General features: G+C 39.2%; 1 pseudogene; it reads right to left on the bottom strand.

Moving 5' to 3' along the window:
* Nucleotides 1-2,469: 2,469 nt before the first annotated feature.
* On the bottom strand, nucleotides 2,470-5,381 carry LOC142626658 (D-galacturonate reductase-like; annotated as a pseudogene).
* Between the last annotated feature and the right edge of the window lie 8,521 nt (nucleotides 5,382-13,902).

Below are 13,902 nucleotides of genomic sequence, written 5' to 3'. Positions count from 1 at the left end.
GTTCTCTACTTAAATTTTAGCCATGTGACCAATTAATTAAGTCAGCAAATACCATTAATCCCTTTCGTCAGGCGGAGAAAAATTTCTTTTTTTTTTTAATTATTTTTTTAACCATTGCAGAAAACTCCACCTGGGGTGTTGCCAATCTTGTTGTGGTGTTAAACCCATCCGTTAGGCTGAGAAAAATATCCTTTTCTTTTTGGCAAAACACCATGGCAGAGAGACACAGTTGAGGGCGCCTTTGATCTTGTCGCAGTGTTTGATCACAACCTACAAAGGACTCAACAGCGCTTCCACCTTTGCTGGAGTCTCTGATGATGACAATCTGATTGACGGCGACTTGGTTGAGAATGAATTGAGTCAGAGGATGTACAAAAAACAAAAAAACAAAAAAACAAAAAAATAGTAGCTTTAGTGCTTTACCTAATGGGCCGCAGCTGTATACTGCAGTGAAGTTTCCATATAGTAATAGGTTGTTATGTTTCAGTCTTTGTCTTGGAAGTCATTTCATCACCGCACCGCACCTTTAACTAATCAAATGCGTCCTCATTTTTTTATTGAAGCTTCTACTGACCTTGAAGTTGTATTATATGTATATATATATGTGTGTGTGTGTTAACTAATCAAATGCAAGTCCTCATTTTGTTATTGAAGCTTCTACTGACCTTGAAGTTGTATTATATATATGGGTGTGTGTGTAGAAATGTGCTAGATAGACGAAAAAGTTTCAGTTGGCTTGGTGTAAAGTTTGATTGACAACTGAAATAATAAAGCTATATATACCATCTCCTCAAACTTTTCAGTATTCCTCCTTGCTATTTCTTTTATGGGTCTGGTTAATGTGTGTCCTAATGGCATATATTAAACTATCTATTTTTAGAAATATTTTCTTGAAAATTGAAAAAACTATCAATAATTTTTCAATTCTTGAGAAAATATTTCTAAAAGTAGTTAATTATTGTGTGCCCTAAGGCACACATTAACAAAATTCTTCTTTTATTTTACAACAAGTTTATGCTTTTAACTTTCTATCTTCTATTTCTCCAAAATCAACTTTGATGCCTATAGCTTTTTTGCCAAACCATTTACGATGCCTAAAAGAGCCCCATTATCAAGCTACAATTGTGACTATTTAGATTTTAGAGCATCTTTGGAGGATAAAAACTGGAAGTTGCTTCGCCCCAAAAGCAACAAACTAGCTGACGACACAGTTATTGCAAAATCAGTGAGCTTTTAGGCCCCGTCCATTTGGAGTGAAAATTGGGAGGATATAAAACTGAGGGAGGAAAATAGGCATTTTTCACTGTTCGTTTGGAGAGAAAAAATAGGAAGGATAGAAAACCGGAAGGAAAATTTTCCTCCCGGGCTCGCATATATTTTCCTCCCAAATTGGGAGGAAAAAATTGGGGAGAAAAGTGTCATTGGATGAGGGCTTTTGCACTTTTACTAAAAAGCCCCATTCCACTTGATGCTTCTCATCTCCTTCTCATCCCCCTTTTTTTTTTCAACGTTACTGAACGCTTTTTTTTTCAACATTACTGAACGTTTTTTTTTTTTTCAACATTATCTGAATGTTTTTTTTAATCGTGACCTAATCTAATTTTTACATTATAATAATAAAAATAAAAATAAAAATTTATATATATGATGTGATAAATTTTATATTATGTAATGAGTACAAATAAATCTATTTCTTACATATTATGTAACAAGGGTATAATAGTTAATTTATATAAATTACATTTTTCACCCTCCCACTTTTCCACCCCTCCAACCGGACACACAAGAGGGAAAACTAAATATTTTCCATCCTCCCACTTTTCCATTCTCCCATAATTTTCCATCCTCCCACTTTTCCACTCCTCTAACCGAACAGACCCTTAGGAATTTAGGGCTCTAAGAACACTATTGAGTGGCAGTGTTTCTCGGCCGAACTGCAAGTTTGCTTCGCCCAAAAAATAAAAAGGTTTTTTCTCAACCTCACAGATGGGATTAACAGTGTTTGCTCACTTAATTAATTAGCCATGTGGCTAAAATTTAAGTACAGAACTTAAGGTATAACACATAATAAGGTACTATATCTATAAGGTTTACCCAAAACAAAATCACATTATTGAAAAAACTAGTCGCATTCATGTTTATTTTCTAACTCATGTATCCATGTGAGAACATGTTGAATAGCGGTATATAATTTTGTCTTCCAAGAAATAATAGAACTGCAAAATGAAGCCTATCATTTGTCTCAGTCAAAGCATTAGATAATTAGACACAAAAACATAGACAGTTGTAAGAATTGGTTGTTTTTTTATTATCCCCTTTGATATATATAGACAGCCTTATCCCATTTGTAGTAAAATCCATAACTCGAATGAAAGACAAATGACTCGTTTACTTTTGGCATGCCTAAGGTCCTTTTGTCTATCATACAAGAGATTATTAATATTATTATTTGCCGATTCATGCAACAAATTATATTTCTGCTACAATCTCCCTCATTAGGTCATTCGGTTCCATAATCATGCTAGGGGGAACCCCTTTGCGTTGTGGAAGCTTACTGATCTTGTTTAGCTCCTCCTCTGTTAATGACCAATCAAAGATTTCGAGGTTCTGCTTCATCCTATCCTTGTTGAAGCTCTTTGGTACAAAACTCACCCCTGGCTCATACACCCATCTTAGAGAAACCTACAATGCATATACCAATTACCTAAGAGTATTGCAGCGTCAATATTGGGCTAATAAACCAAATTACCCTATAGGGTTACAAACTCGTTTAAGGACAATGTGTCATAAAGCAAGTCTGTGAAAGATTTTGAGCTTGAAGCTTGGTTAACAATGGCGGATTAACAAGTAACAAAGAAGAGAATGAAAGAGAGAGAGATTTTCTAAAGGAAACTGAAAAATGAGGAATTCTATTTCATCAAGCTTAAAGATTACATTACTACAAGTCTGTTTATATAGCTTAATCCCTGTACAATAGAACCTTCTCGAGGTTAACCAACTCTAACTGAATAATGACCACCTTGCGATCTTTGCTCCATGAAATAAGGGATGACAGCCTGGATGACAGTTACTCGTTGAGGCTTGAGTCTTAACTGTTCATTGAAGATTATGACCAAGAGCATCGTGTATACTAAGAAGTAGAGCCAGAGTGTTTCCGGAACCAACACTACTAAAAAGAGTGGAGATAAACACCTATTTTTTACTCTATAGGTGTTTAGCTCACTATAGTGAGCTAAACACCTCTTTTTAATTTGAATAAAATCCTATTATTAAAAGTTTGAAATTTTATAAAAGGATCAACTTTTAATATTTTTTGAAATTATTTTATATATTATGCTTGTATCATATAACTCAAGGTTTTTGTTTTTGTTTTTTTTGTTAAGTATGTTATTGTTCAATAAGAATAAATTTGTGTATGGCACACGAGCGTACCACTTATAACATCTTTCATAAGTCATATTTCTCTAGCCAAGAGAGCATATTCTATGAGAATTTATCTACATTTATTATATCTATAATACTGGCGGAGCCAGAGGGGGGCGAGGGGGGCACCTGCCCCCCCTGACTCCTAATTTTTTTTTTTTTTTGGTATTAGTAGTCACATGGAAGAAAAAAAAAAAAAAAAACTTCTACTTGTTGAAACTTGAAAGTGACCAAACCACCTATTTCACTATTTTTTTTTATTTTATATCATTATTTACACAATTTTTAATATTTATGATATTTTTCACAGCATTTTATCTTTGAATGATGCTAGAGATATTATAAATTTTACTACTTATGTCTTACAAATTGGCATATTATCAATCACAAAAAATAATTTTAAACATTTATTCATTATATTTTTTAAGTAACACTAATCATATTTTTACTCCATTAGTTTGTAAATTTTTTAGTAGCTATGAATTGGTTGTTTTTGTTTATTTATTTTAATAATATGAAATATATTCATATTTGCTTACAATCGTTTATTTATTTTGTTATTATTGTTGATTAATATTTTTTAGATAAATTTTATTTTTAATATCGTCTTTTAATTTTGCCATCTCTAGACTAAAATCCTAGCTCCGCCTAATCTATTTATTCTATTTCTTAATCAACAAAAGATCTTACATCTCAACAACCCATATTTATTGGATAAGCTTCCCTCTAGTTAAAATTATTAACTTATTAAGAAGTTGCGGTGTATCTTTTTGTTAAAAACTCATTTCTCTCTCCCTTGTATGTGTGTAAAAAAAAAAAAAAAAAACTTATTAGGAAGCTGGTTATTGACGTCAACTCATGTTAAGGCCACGCAATGCTTATCCGATAAAACAAGATAAAAAACGAATCTATTGGTTGGACAGATATTACACACAGTTGTTTGTTAGTCTAATCTAATCGTACCTCTCAACTTCATAAAGGTGAAGGTATTCTTTTTTTTTTTTATTTAATTATTGGTGAAGGTTCTTATTCATTATTGGCATCGAAGATCATGGAGTTAATTTTACTTTTTTAATTGTTTGAGAAGAAAAATTAAAACTATCTAGACTTACTTGGTTGACTGATGGCGAGATTTTGGCAAAGGAAAGGAGTTCATCAAGCCTCCTGGTCGAAAAGTTGCTTACACCAATGGCTTTGGTTAGGCCAAGATTTTGACACTCTTCCATAACTTCCCAAACTGCCTTGATATCAATGGGAAATATAGTTTCTTTAGGAATTGGGAGTCGTTTTACCTCCCCACTAATCTTCAATGGCCAGTGTACCAAAAAAAATCAAGATAGTCCAGTTGGAGATTCCTACATGCAAACCATCACAAATAACTTATAAATGCAATAAATAATTAACTATAAACAAACGTATATATGTGCATGTGTGTGTTTGAAAAATGATTTCTCTACATGTTATCATGTAACAGACATAATAGATTCAAGTTATATGTACTTGAGACTTGTCTTAATTGCGGGCACGACAAGTTCTGAATTGGCAAAGCTGCACCATAGCTTGGAAGTAATGAAGAGTTCATCTCTGGATTTGATAAGACCTGTTTTGATGGCCTCAGCAATTGCTTCTCCAAGTGGTTGCTCCGACCCATATATAAAGGCTGTGTCAAAGTGGCGATAACCGGTTTCTATTGCATCAAGAATGGCAGATTTTGTAGTCTCTGACACTTGGGGGTGTGTTGCTGTGCCCAGCCCAATTACTGGCAGTGGCATAGTTTGGCTGCCATTGCTTATTGTAACCTTTGGGACATCTGCAGCCATTGCTAAAATCTTTTTGCAAATTCTTGGCAAATTGTGTTTGCCTATATATGAAAAAATGTGATTGCTTTGCTCTATCTTGGACAGACTTTTTTTTTTTGGATGAAGTAAAGTATATCTGGGACAGACTTCACTAAACTTAGGCATAACTGGCATTTGAGGAAATAGCTATAAATACAGTAATTTCATGCTCCCCAGGTGGGATCAGATCACCTGCAATAATTTCTTCTGCAATGTGGTAACAGAATAATTTAATTAGAAAATGACAGCTCATCTTTAAATGCAATTATCATAATACCATGGGTCCGGTTAACGTGTGTCCTAAGGGCACACGTTAAGTCATCTATTTTGAGAAACATTTTCTCAGAAATTAAAAAAGCTGTCAATACTTTTTCAATTCTCGAGAAATTTTTTTCCAAAAATGAAAATTATTGTGTTCCCTTAGGGCATATATTAGCAAAATCCTAACACTATTTACCAACCTTATTTTGATTTTTTTTTTAAACAACGAACTTTTTTTTTTTTAAATCATAAACCTAACACAGCAAAAAGTATAACAAAAAAATAAAAATAATAAGACCTAGAATACATAGCCTTAGGCGAGGTGCTCCTTTGGGCTGGACCTGTCAAAATTGTAAGATGTGCTCAAAAGTGGATAAGTGTCATAATCTTGATGCGTTTAATATGCAAGAACACTAGATCCAATCTTTACCTCATGAGGATGGTGGAGAAAGATAAAGGCATTTGCAATGTATTCCATTAGATTTTAAGGGTAATAATGTCCATCAGTCCCTATTATCTTTTTGTAACAATAATTTTATTATTTACCATATTTGTAATTATTTATCAACAAATTAATGAAAAATTTAAACTACAAAAAGTGTCTGAAAACTTTTTAATTTTTTTTTAATTTGATTTAATGAAAAATATTAAGAATAGGGGTAAAGGGCTTGTGGGGGGTAAAAATGCTTAAATGCACGTTTGAGCCTTGGGCCTGGTAAGTTGGTATAAGTCTATTCAATCAGAGTCTTTGAGGCCCACAGGTCAGTCTGCGCTACAAGGGCCAGAGGAGTTGTCTGAGGAGGAGTACCTCCTCGGATGGGCCTAGTAAAGGCCATGGGACGTGCTAAAGGGTTTAGAGACAGGATTCTGGAAGATCTGTTGGGTAAAGGCGTGATCCAAACACCCGTTAGAAGGAGGAACGAATGAGAAATATCTGAGGAAAAAGCTGCAACCACCACATTAAAGGCCCTGCATCTACCTCCTTGGCCGCATTAATGGAGAAATGACCTCTGAACAGTAATATTCAGCCTTTCAGCTATTATTTGAAGACTTTAAGAAGATGGTGGATGGGACAAGTATCTAAGAGGAAAATCTGTATTACACATAGATGAAAGAGGGAAGAAGAAGAAGGTTATACGAAGACGAGAGAGGAAAGAAGAAGGGGGACCTCTTTTGAAAACCAAAAATTGTAATATTTTGCTTAGAAAAAGAAAGGCTATACAAGTGGTCCTCGGCTTACATCCGAGGAGAGTTTTTTGTCATATTCATCTATTATTTGCATAGATTGCGGCCTTCTAACCCGTTTATCAGTTCCCTAATATCCCTAACCTAAGTTTCAAACCCATACTCTACAAATTTCATTGTATAAGGCTCTTTGGGCCTGAGCCCATCACTCGTTTGGGTCTGGGTACAAATTGTGCACTTACAATTGGTGCCGTCTGTGGGAAATCTAGTGTTGAAGGAATTGGAACATCATGGTAGACTTAGGTTTGCATCATGCAGAGTCTCAGGGGTCCCAATGCGAAGATCATTTTGAGCGTCGGAGGGATCGAGAGGAAAGTGTGCATATAGTACACCTTGATGCAAGCCATTCGCACGGTGGAAGCAGGGCCACCCATGAGGATGATGCCAAGGCCATGCAGAGAGAGATTGACCACCTTAAGAAAAAGCTACGCCGTGTCAGACGAAGGCGGGCTTCACCTCCATCCGACCCTTCCTCTAAGGGGTCCCAGGGAAGCAGTTATAGTCCAAGGTCCAAGACTCCCCCTAGCGAAACCTTCTCTTACGAGAAAGATGAGCTTCCAAGTTGTAAGCATAAGAAGTTTCCTTCTAGGGGCTTGGGAAACAATGCTATGAGCTGAGCGTTGCACCAACTCTCCAAGTCACCCTTCTCACGCAAGATCGAGAAGGGAAGGCTCCCACGGCGGTTCACTCAACCCACCTTCACCATTTATAATGGTAGGACAGGCCCAGTTGAACATGTGAGCCATTTTAATTAGAGGATGGCAGTACATTCTCATAACGAAACCTTGATGTACAAAGTCTTTCCCTCTAGCTTGGGACCTGTTGCTATAAGATGGTTTAATGGACTAAAGCCGGGGTCTGTCGATTCTTTCATGGAACTCACCAGGGCATTCGCGTCTTGATTCATTACATGCAGCAGAGTCCCTCAGGCTTTGGACTCATTGTTATCCATGGCCATGAGGGAGGGTGAGACTTTGAAAGCGTATTCTGACAGATACTGGAAAATGTTTAATGAAATCGACGGAGATTTTGACGAAGTGGGGATTAACACTTTCAAAGTGGGCTTCCCAACTGATCACGATTTAAGAAAATCTTTGACCAAAAAGCCCGTGCGGAGTGTACGTCGTCTCATGGATTGCATCGACGAGTACAAAAGGGTTGAGGAAGATCAACAACAAGATAAGGGTAAGGCGAAGGTTATCCCCTAAGAGAGAAAGGATTTCAGGTCGGACAAGTACCATAACAATAAGCCAAGGAGAGATTTCTCTAGGCAATCTGGTTCAGCCACTCCTTTAGTAGTTAATACCGTATTCTGAGAACCAGTGCACCAATAGCTGGAGAAAGTCCGTAAGGAACCCTACTTCAAGTGGCCCAGTAAGATGGTGGGGGACCCTACGAAGCGGAATCAAAACCTCTTTTTCCAGTATCATCAGGATGTGGGTCATACTACCGAGAATTGTCGGACCCTTTGGAACCATTTAGAGTAGCTTATTAGCGAGGGAAAACTGAAGCAGCACCTGTATCAACCCAACGGACAAGGAAATCATTCGGGTTTAAGTAATCAGAAGAACAACTCATCTCGGCCGCCCTTGGGAACGATTAATGTCATCTTCGCTGCACCTAGCAGGATCAGTTCCTGTCTTACAAGGGTGATGGCGGTATCACATTCCCAGGCCGAGGAGTTTGGCTCGAGGGCGAAGAGGATCAAAGGGAGTACGCCTATTTTAGGATTCTCTGATGATGATAAGGTTGGGACTATGATTCGCCGTTGATAAGCTTTGAAGGGAAGGCTGTCATACTGAAGGGACAAATTCGTTTGCCCGTATAGTTGGGCCCGAAAATGGTCGATGTAGATTTCATTGTGGTTGATGCATATTCTCCATACACGGCCATTATCGCCAGGCCTTGGCTGCATGCTCTGGGTGCTGTCTCCTCAACTTTACACGTTAAAGTAAAATTTCCCTCAAGTGGATTGATTGAAGAAATTCTTGGTAGCCAATCAGTAGCAAGGCAATGCATATCGGCCGTAATGCTGCATCAAGCCGAATCAGAATCCTCGACCGGCTGTGGAAGACTTAAAGCAATTAACAACTCTAGATGCGGTAGGTGCGCTGACAGCAGAGGAGGCCACGTGTGAAGAGTTGGAAAGATTTCTTATAAATGATGACCCCGAAAGGTTCTTTCAAGTTGGGATACGGCTACCACACCAAGAGAAGATGGAATTGGTGATGTTTTTGAAGAACAATATTGATGTTTTTGCATGGGATCCCTATGAGGCTCCGGGGGTTGACCCAAATTTCATTTGCCATCATTTGAACGTCAACCTTGTCGTTATTCCTAGGAGGCAACCACCTCGGCATTCTTCAAAAGAGCATGCCAAGGCCGTCAAAGAAGAGGTGCTCAAGCTCAAAAGGACTAGGGCTATTAAAGAAGTTTTCTACCCAGAATGGTTGGCGCACACTATCGTAGTAAAAGAGAAGAGCGGAAAGTGGAGAGTATGTGTAGACTTCACAGACCTGAACAGAGCCTATCCAAAATACTCGTTCCCGATGCCTCGTATCGATCAGCTAGTTTATGCTACGGTTGGGCGTCCTTGGATGAGTTTTTTAGATATCTTCCAAGGTTATCACCAAATACCTTTGGCATTGGGTGATCAAGAGAAGATTGCCTTCATTTCTCCTACGTGGAATTATCACTATAAAGTGATGCCATTCGGTTTGAAAAATGCAGGAGCTACTTACCAAAGGATGATGACTAGGATGATCGAATCGCAGCTTGGGAAGACCATTGAGGTATATATGGATGATATGGTAGTGAAGAGTAAGACAATACCTATGCATGTGAAAGATTTGGACGACACCTTTCAAACACTTAGGAAGTACAAGCTGCTCCTTAACACCTCAAAATGTTCTTTTGAGGTGGGCTTCGAAAAGTTCCTAGGCTACATGGTGACTCATAGAGGAATAGAGGTAAATCCAGCACAGGTCAGAGCCATTCAAGGCTTGCAATCTCCTTGAAATCCGAAGGAAGTTCAGAAATTGACCGGGATGACTGCTGCTTTAAGCAGATTTATCTCTCAATTCGCTGATAGGTGTAGACCTTTTTTCCAATTGTTAAATAAGTGGAAAGGATTCCAATGGATCAAGGAGTGCGCCTTAGCTTTTCAGCAACTTAAGGAATATCTTTCCCGGCCATCCATCATGTCTCGGCCGGAGGTCGATGAAATCCTGTTTGCATACCTAACTGTAGCTATCCGTGCAATCAGCTTGGTTCTGATAAGGGACGACGGTGGAGTACAAAGACCGGTTTATTATATTAGTAAATCTTTGAATAAAGCTAAGGTGCGTTATTTGTCTTTGGAGAAGGCAATTCTGGCCGTAGTCCATGCTACACATAAGCTTCCTCACTACTTCCAATCCCACACTGTCGTGGTTTTGACTCAACTGACTCTCAAGTCAGTATTGCGAAGTGTTGACTACTCGGGGAGGGTAGTCAAGTGGGGAACTATTCTGGGAGCTTTCGATATCAAATATATGCCGTGCACCTCGGTGAAGGGCCAGGTTCTCGCTGATTTGGTGGCAAATTCGCTGAACCATCGTTAGAAGAAACTTCAAAGGAATTGCACATGGATGAAAAATCAGTTGGCATGATCACATGCAAAGGGCCTCCGATTTGGAAAGCGTATGTTGATGGGGCAGCAAACCAGAGTATGGGCCTTCCAGGCTTCTTTCCAGGAGGCCATCATTATTTCCCAAGCTGAAAGAACGCTTCCTTACTGTGGGAAACCCAGATTCCAAAGGTATCACCACCTCGGCCTCGTAAGTCATGGAGAAGGGTGTTTCTCTAATGGATCTTCGAGGCGTAGTCTGATATGTCCACAAAATGTGTGGCAATTCCTTTACCCATCTACCCTTTGCATCATCCAGCCTCTTCTTAAGTCCACTAACTATAACTTTGTTAACGGCCTCGGCCTGCCCATTTCCCTGAGGATAAGCGGGAGTAGAGTATCTATTTGTGATGCCCAAGTCATTATAATATTTCCTGAAAGCTTTACTATCAAATTGCACACTATTATTTGAAATAAGTGTGTGAGGTACCCCAAATCTAGTGATAATGTTCTTCCAGATAAATTTCTTGGAGTCCACATCCCTAATATTTGATAGAAGCTCAGCTTCGACCCACTTTGTCGTTCGTTGTTCAAATTATCATTATGCAGTTCGATTTACTTATTGCTAAATATCAAACAAAAACTTGGTCATGCATGGTCCTCGAACCACATAACTCGTGGAAATTGATATCTTATTGATTGTTAAACAGAACCTTAGTTATGTCGGGTCCTCGAACCTTCTACTTTGGAGAAATTAACATTTCAATTCGCTACTCATAAGTATCAAATAGAAACTTGGTCATGCATGGTCTTCGGACTACATACCTCGTGGAAATTGATATCTTATTGATTGTTAAACAAAACCTTAGTTATGTCGGGTCCTCGAACCTTCTACTTTGGGAAAATTAACATTTCAATTCACTACTCATAAGTATCAAACAGAAACTTGGTCATGCATGGTCCTCGGACCACATACCTCGTGAAAATTGATATCTTATTGATTGTTAAACAAAACCTTAATTATGTCGAGTCCTCGAACCTTCTACTTTGGAGAAATTAACATTTCAATTTGCTACTCATAAGTATCAAACAAAAACTTGGTCATGCATGGTCCTCGGACCACATACCTCGTGGAAATTGATATCTTATTGATGGTTAAACAAAACCTTAGTTATGTCGGGTCCTCAGACCTTCTACTTTGGGGAAATTAACATTTGAATTCGCTACTCATAAGTATCAAACAGAAACTTGGTCATGCATGGTCCTCGGACCACATACGTTGTGAAAATTGATATCCTATTGACTGTTAAACAGAACCTTAGTTATGTTGGATCCTCGGACCCTTTACTTTAGGAAAATTAGCAGAAACCATACCACATGAGTGTTGATGTGTTGATGAGCCACAATAAGTTTGATGATTGCTTTATGCCCCAAACTAAATGCTAAATTAAATTTTAGATTGTGTATTGCTGTATTGCATATATTATGGTTTTGAGGCATAATTTACATATATATACTAAGTATATGTACTTTTGTTTGAAGTTACTGTTAATCAAAATGTTGTAAAGACTTTACTATTTATTAAGGGGGTGGAGTTAATGGTTCCACCCATGTAATTTTGCGCTAAGGAGAAGCAAAGTAGTATTATTGTGCTGAAGGTTGAAAGCCTGTTGAAGATCAAACCTTTCAAATTTCTCATTAATTTTTGTCAATGGATACATTGGAAATAAAATTTTGAAATAAAAAGGTTAAAATGAAAGTCCTAAATACAAAAAACTTATCACGTATGGAAAAGGGGTCCTAAGTGGCCTAAGCCTTAAGCCTTGGTAGGGGGTCCTGCTTGGATGTGCTGGCAGCCCCTTTTTCTTTACTGTCCTCCTCTATTTGTTTTAGCTCTGCTTCGAACGAGGCATGAACTTGTTTCCCTTTGTCTTTGGCCACTAGTGGAGGAACATTGGGCTCGGCATTCTTGCTTAGAGGTTTCTTGGCTTCGTCGCCTTATTCCTTCTCTTTGTCAGAACCAGCAGGTTCTTTAGGAGTTGGAATGGGCAATAGAATCATAGATGGATGCGTTGAAGGTGTTGTTTCGGGGGTATGTGCGATAGGAGGAAGCTCTTCGAGCACTTGGATGTCCTGAGGAAGCCAAATGTTCTCAGGCTTCCTCAACTAGGAAGTTGTGGAATCCTTGCCACATTTAGAGCTTCTGCCCACACTTGTTGGCAGTACTCCCGGCATAGCTCAGCGAACTCCTCTGTTAGTTGATTTTCTGTCGCCTCAACCCCTTCTTTGTAAGCAGCCTTCTTCGCAGCCTCCATGCTTTCCTTGAGGGTACGTGCCTCTTCCCTCATTCGAGAAAGCTCCTTCTTTAGGTCGGAGTTCTCTTGTTGAGCTTTGGACAAATCCTCGTCCTTTTGACATAGAAGTTTGCGTTGCCCTTCCACCTGAGTTCTCATCGTTTTTAGGCTGGCCTCGGCACCATCTCTCCCCCTCTTGTCCTCTGTCAGCTGCTTGGTTAGGTTCTCATTTTTCGCAAGGGCTTGACCTAAGGACTGTAGCAAAGACTTCTTGAATGGCCTGCGTTAAAGTATTAAAATAGATGCATTATTGTTAAAGCAAAATTCAAAGTACATGTGAACAATTTTTTCATTAAAGTGTAGTGAAAGCAGTAAGGCGGGGGTAAACATGAGACACTCACTAAAGCCAAGTCCCTTTTGAGAGAAAGAAAAAGATGTGGTTGGGTCATCTTATCTAGGGCATCCATGTCCTTTGGTAGGAGAAGGGGCCGTTCTAAAGCCTCAGCCAGGTGATGAGCGTGTTCTTGCTGGAACGCCCTGATGCTGGATTGGCAGGAGATGGGGGCCTCATCTAGCTTCAGTTCAGGAGTCCAGTTAGCCTGTGTACGGCGTACCTTGGCTAGGTCACGGTTCTCCCCACTCTCTACCGAAGAGGTACGTCCCTTACCTTTGCTTGCTTTCAGTTGTTGTTGTCGTTGCTGCTTTAGTTTTTTCTACCTCTCCATTTCTGCTTCCTCGGCCTCAATTTTCCTCTTCTTCTTAGGCTCCGGAATAGGAATCTTAGGATTGGAGGGAGGAGGGGGTGGTGGCAGAGGGGGAGGGATCTGTGACTCACTCGTGTCCTTTTTAGAGGCTTTCGTGCCCCTCTTCGACATCAGCTTCCTAAGAGTGGACATGTCGTCTTCTTCGGAGCTAGAGTCGGGTTGTGCTACTATTAAACCTTTTATGCCAGAAGTTTCTTCAAGCACGTGCTCTTCGTCCGAGAGGATGATGAGTTGATCCTCTCGAGGTCTCTCAGCTTCTTCTAGGCGAAACTGGCCAATCTCCTCGTCCAACGATTGTTGCGAGGACGCAGGTTCTTCTCGGATGGCTGTTGTTTGGGAATGTACCGAGAGAGGAATTGCTGCGAAGGGCCGAGAGTATAGGATGATGGAGGGGTCGTCTAGGAGGTCGTGGTCAGAAAGGAAGCCTCGTCGAGAAATATCTATCCTTTTGCGTTGTTTGTTTCCTGCGG

This window comes from Castanea sativa, chromosome 3 (genome assembly GCF_040712315.1).
Source record: "Castanea sativa cultivar Marrone di Chiusa Pesio chromosome 3, ASM4071231v1".
NCBI classification, from domain to species: domain Eukaryota; kingdom Viridiplantae; phylum Streptophyta; class Magnoliopsida; order Fagales; family Fagaceae; genus Castanea; species Castanea sativa.
This window is presented reverse-complemented; position numbering and strand designations above follow the sequence as displayed.